Raw genomic sequence first — 6,541 nt, forward strand, 5'->3', positions numbered from 1 at the left:
GAGTTTTTCATTTACGGTGAAATACTAATAATAACTATCACCTTCATAGGTACCAATCTTTGTCTGACTTGAGTGCCTCTGTAACAAAGGCCACCACATTATTTTCACCACAATTATTGAAGAAAAAATAAACAAAATAAATAGTCTCTTCTTAATTCGGTAAAATAAAAAATACAAAATTATGTTGCTGAATTTGGATCGATATTATCCATTTCTTTTTCCTTTCTTGCCTGGACTAATGATAAGAATATATAATAGATTATTTAATTTTTTGTGGTGAATAATATATAATAGAATATCATTCAAAGTAGACACACAAATTTTTTTTATCCAAAGTGGTAATTTAAAAAAAAATGCTATATATCATTGCAATCGAAACTAGAATTCTACTCAGCTGGCATGCCGTCCCCTATATAGTACTTATAACATTACAAATATAAAATTATAGAGAAAAGGTTTTTTTAATTAAATCTTGAATTATTCTTCAAGAACTCTCTATAAATATCCATGCTATATCTCATACATATAATGGCTCTTAGTTGTCTCAGCGTGGCAGTACTCATTGCCACCATTTCTTGATTTTTGTTTATTTATCTCAAAAATGTAATAAGCACCCCAATTCAAAACCCTAAACCTTAAATTGTATTTATTTTGTAATGTTATAATTTTAGATTCCTATTAATAATTTAATAAAATATCAAATATGTAAAATGATATTGCATTGTTTTAGGGGGCTATAAACCCCTGCTATTTTTTTTAAAACTGTATGTTAAATTGTGACGGTTCAAAACTGTCAGAGTTTTTTTTAAAACCTATTTTAAAAATAAAAGCAGTTGTAAAATGCTGCAAATAATTTTTATCTATTTAGTCGCAATTATACCAGTAATTACTAGCTAGAAATCGCCGCAAATATTAATCCCACACTCTAAATCACATCAGTTATTGAACTGGTAGAATGTCGTTTTGCGACGATTTTAAATCGCCACAAATTCCAAAATAAACCGCCTCTATTTGACACATATATTGTAGTGCCTTATGCCACTTGTCAAGTACTCATTATTAGATAACTATCATAGTAATTGAAAGTGTACGCTCTGCTAGGGTTTTACTGTGCCGCCTCCATGGTTACACCTTTTTTTGTCTTTTCTTCGTCAAACTCTTTTCCATCTTCTTCTACTTTCTTTTCTTAATTTCTTTTCCACTTAGCTCCCTAATTTTCGTTTTCTCTCCCAATTCATTCCTCTTTTAATTCATTCCATTTTCTAATTCACTCATTCCATATATCTTATGTCTCTTTGGAATCATTAAATACCAATTCTGATTTTCTCTACACCATGAGCAACAAATTAGAGACTCAGAACCCTCATATAATTACTATGACGGTGGAGGGTGCCAGCCTTCAAGTGGCACCCAAAGAAATATGAAACTGCTCTTGTAGAATTGTCGGGGTTTGGAGAGACCCCTGACAATCCACAATCTTAAAGGGATTTGCAAATCCTACTCCCCCGAGGTTAGTTTTATCTGTGAAATAAAAAATCAATCTCGACAAGTTGAAGGAAAACTAAGATCTTGTGGTTTCAAGGAATGGTTTATTGTAGATACTGATGGATTATAAGGGGGTTTGGCAATGGCATGGAGGGATGGTTGCACTGTTCAGATTTTACAGCATGGTAGATTTTTCATTGCGGCATCAGTTCTGACAGCTGGTTCTAATGATCCCTATGGTGTTTATCTCAGTTCAAATGATCAACATAGAATGGCTCAATTTGCTGAATTAACTTCAGTCACCCAACAGTTCGATGGTAAGGTTGTGTTAATGGGGGATTTTAATGCCATTTCTAATCAATTGGAGAAAGAAGGTGGGGGTGCTAAATCTCCTTCTATTGAAACCTTTAATAGTTTTATTGATGATAATTCCCTGATTGATATTGGTATGGTCGGAAGACCATTCACTTGGTCAAATAGACGGAGGGGTGATGAGTTGATATAGGAAAGACTGGACCGATTCCTGGTAGGAGTTGATTGGCAGCAACTCTATCCCAATGCAACGGTTCTTAGACTGTCAGAATCAGGCTCGGATCATGCCCGTCTTCTCCTAGACTCTAACCCGAGAACTGAGAGATCTAAACGCCGATTCAAATTCCAAGAAAGATGGTGTTCTAATGATGAAATAAGGCAGATTGATAGAGAGGTTTGGCATGAACAGATTGATGGTTCAGCCATGTATATCCTAGCTCAAAAAATAAAGCGTTGTCGGCATAAGATTGTCAGATGGCAGCAAGAACAGAGATCTAATTCGAATGTGGAGATTGATTTACTACAGTCAGAATTAGAGGAACTTCGTTTAGCAGGAATTCATGGAGGCGACATCATTTCAGAAATAGAGGACAAACTTGAAAAAGCATTGCAAAATGAGGAATCTTATTGGAAAGATAAGTCTAGAGTCAAATGGCTCAAATTTGGTGATCAGAATACAGCTTTCTTCCATCAGAAATTTAGAAACCGAACCCGAAGGAATAGAATTTGGCAACTAACTGGCAGTGATGGTGAAGTGGCTACTTCAAATGCTGGTATTGCTTCTGTGGCTGAATCTTATTTCAAGGACATCTTTTCCTCCACTTGTCATGAGAACCCTGAACCTCTGTTTATTGATTTTGAACCTAAGGTTACAGCTCACATGAACTGTAGGCTTCAAAGACCAGTGACTATGGAGGAAGTGAAATGCACAACATTTAGCATTCATCCTCAAAGTGCTCCAGGAGATGATGGTATGACAGCAAAATTTTTTCAAAGCTTCTGGAACATACTTAGTGGTGATGTCTTTCGAGCAGTTAAGAGCTTCTTTTCTGGGGGCAGAATCTTGAAGGGTTTTAACCACACTCAGATCTGTCTTATTCCCAAGATTTCTGATGCTAAAGATATGACTCAGGTAAGACCAATAAGCCTATCTTCAGTCTTTTACAAGATTATCTCCAAAGTATTTGTACATAGGCTTCAGGGTATGATGAATAGACTAATTAGCACTACGCAGAGTGCTTTTATTAAAGGCAGATTAATCTCTGATAATATCCTAATTGCTCACGAGTGTATGCATTACTTGAAGAACAAAAAAAGGGGTCTCAAAAATGAAATGGTGCTAAAATTAGATATGAGTAAGGCATATGATAGGGTAGAATGGCACTTTCTTTGGTTTATATTGGAGAAGTTTGGTTTTGACCCCCGATGGATCATGTGGATTCGAGAATTAGTGACAACTGTTTCTTATTCTGTTATTATGGAAGGACAACCTTATGGTTTCTTCAAACCAAATAGAGGTATTCGACAAGGAGATTCTCTATCCCCCTATCTTTTTCTTTTTTGTGCAGAAGGTCTCTCCTTCTTGCTACACAAGGCAGAACAAAACAGACTAATTCAGGGTCTTTAGATACATAGGCGATGTCCCAAGGTCAATCACCTCCTGTTTGCTGATGATTCCATTTTATTCTATAAGGCTAATCCTGAAGCATGTTCAAATATCCTGCATTTATTGAATTCTTATGAAAGCATCAATGGCCAGAGGGTAAATCTTAATAAATCTGCTGTATTCTTTAGCCACAACACTCCGTCCACTACTCGTACACTACTGGCTAACTCTATGAATATTAATCATATTGGGGCTCAGGATAAATACCTTGGTTTGCCTTCTACAGTCTCTAAATCAAAAAAGGCTTCTTTTAGTATGATCAAAGAAAAGGTTCAGAAAAGAATCCAAGGGTGGAAGCACAATCTTCTTTTGTCAGGTGGTAGACACGTATTGCTTAAGGCACTGGGAGAAGCTATTCCTATTTATACATTGCCTTGTTTCAAGTTACCTGATGGTTTAATTTCGGAAATTCACTCTCTACTTTCTCAGTTCTAGTGGGGACAAAAAGGTTTTGAAAGGAGGATGGCTTGGATTAGCTGGGACACTATGACTCGCCCACGAAAAGAAGGAGGCCTTGGATTTAAAGATCTCAGAATCCAAAATCTGGCGCTTTTAGGCAAACAGTTTTGGTGACTTGTAACACAGCCTACTTCCTTATTATCCAAAATCTTAAGAGGTAAATACTTTAGCAATGATAATGCTATAACGACAGAAATTGGAGTCTTACCTTCTTGGGGATGGAGGAGCATATTGGAAGGCCGAAAGATTGTTGAAAAAGGTCTTAATTGGGCTGTGGGTACTGGTGAGAATATCCGAACCTTTGAGGATCCTTGGCTGCATCCTCCGTATCCTTTAATGATTTCTGACATGCCAAATAGACAGGCTATTTCTGAGTTGGTTCCAAGAGTTAAAGATTTAATTACTGAAGATAGAAATTGGAATCAGAATCTCATTCAAGAATTATTTCCCCAAGACGTTGCAAACAGGATTTTGTCAGTTAAAATTCAGCAGAGTAGGGACAAATTGCAATGGGATTTGAACAAATCCAAGCAATATGATACAGCTTCAGGTTACAGAATTGGCTATTTATTTTACCATCCGCCTCTGGAGCTTTGCCCTAATTATATGCAGCAGAAAAAGCCGTGGATTGATCTATGGAAGTTGAACTTGCCTCACAAAATTAAGCTATTTATCTGGAAAGCTCTCCATGGCCGACTTCCGGTGCTTGCTCAGATTCATCACCGCATCCCATCTATATCACCAATATGCCCTTGCTGTCATGAAGCAACGGAAACAGTCACTCATTGTTTGACCGATTGCTCTAGAATTAAAGACGTATGGTCTCAGAGTTATCTTCGTGACTGTCTTCCTCCTCAGAGTTCTAACGACTTTTGGACATGGTGGACTGCATCAACAGAGATACTTAACCCGTTGAAGAATGCTGACCGTAATCCTCAATTGCTTGCCATCATTTGCTGGAACTGCTGGAAAGCTCGCAACCAGTTGATTTTTGAAGGTTCTACTTCTATGCCGTCTGCCATTATAGCAAGCTCTGTCAAGTTGCTTCGTGAAATCCAAAGAACTCCCAGTTTAGGTCGTCATCTCCATGAGACAAGCTCTTAGTTGCATTCAATTTGATTTATCATTATTTCTTCTTTAAGATTTTTCTTCGTTTTTCGACCACGCACCGTTGGATGAATACCTTCAGTGTAGTGTTTTTGGAAAATTTCCACCTTTTATTATGCTGTTCTGCTTTTGGACATCTTTGTATTTCATTTTTTAATAATTAATGGGGAAAAATAATTAATAAATATTAAAAAAATTAAATTTTAATTACTTTTTATTAATATTTTTTAATTATCAAATATTTTTGAATTCTAAAATAGGAGGACCACAATTGTACATTATTATCCTATGGACAAAATATATTATATCAATAAAAAAACAATAGCAATATGCTTTTATTTTTGTGTTATTTGATATTCAATTTCATGTTGAGCTTAAGCTTTGTGTGTTTCCACAGCTAAAGAAGAAAAGGAAAAAAAAAAGGTGAAATTCGTGTGAGATGAGGATATATAGAGACAAATGTTTCTTATCCAGAAATCGTCGTATCTAAAAGATATATAAAACGTTATGATGTGAATGGAATTTTTTATTTTTTTAATATATATATATAAATAGTAAACTATAATAGCTAGCACTATTTATCTTTATCTCAAAGCATTGATTAAATACAGAAAAACTTGCACACCATTAAATAAATATTGAGAAAAGAGAAAGAGAGAGAATTGAAGATATATATGGAGAGTCCCAAAAAGAATAGTAGTGGTGTTGGTGTTAGTGTTAGTAGCTTCTTTCAGATGCCACTTCATTATCCAAGATACACTGAGAAGGATTACCAAGACATGCCTGAGTGGAAGCTTGATGGGTTGCTTAAAGAGTATGGGTTACCTACTCATGGTGATTTAACCTACAAGAGACAGTTTGCTATGGGTGCTTTTCTTTGGCCTAATAAGTCTTGAATTCAACCTCTATTATCTATCATTTGAGACTGCAATTACATACATGTTTAATTTAAATCTTCATTTATAAAAACAAGCTAAGGTGTATACTCACATACATGAAGATGTTAAGAACTTTTAGAAGGTTTAATAAATGAATTTAATTTTGATGTATTATCTGTAAAGTAGTTTTATACGTGTATCTAATTACGTAATGTCATAGTAATAAAAATAATTATCTTTTACGTTAACCACGTGAATGATCATCCAAAATAACAAATGTGATTGCACAACTGTGTAAAATATTTTACACTGTTAATGTATTAAAATTAAACTTTTAATAAATTTGACTAAATTATTTAATATAATATATGTTTACATCTTAATTATTATTTTTTATATGAATACATTTTTACATAAATAGTAGTAGTTAAAAATAAAGAGATATTATTGTTTGGTGTTGTTTTTTGGTATCCATATTTTACTGAATTAGTAGGCGTGTAATGCGTAGTGATACTTATCATTATGATCTTCAAATGGGATAGATGAATTCAATAGATTCTTTCTTCAACTCCACCTTGATTTTCAGCTCCATTATTCGTAAAACTGTTGTTCAATTTCAACAAGCTCGACAAAA

Source organism: Arachis ipaensis, chromosome B07 (genome assembly GCF_000816755.2).
Source record: "Arachis ipaensis cultivar K30076 chromosome B07, Araip1.1, whole genome shotgun sequence".
NCBI lineage: Eukaryota > Viridiplantae > Streptophyta > Magnoliopsida > Fabales > Fabaceae > Arachis > Arachis ipaensis.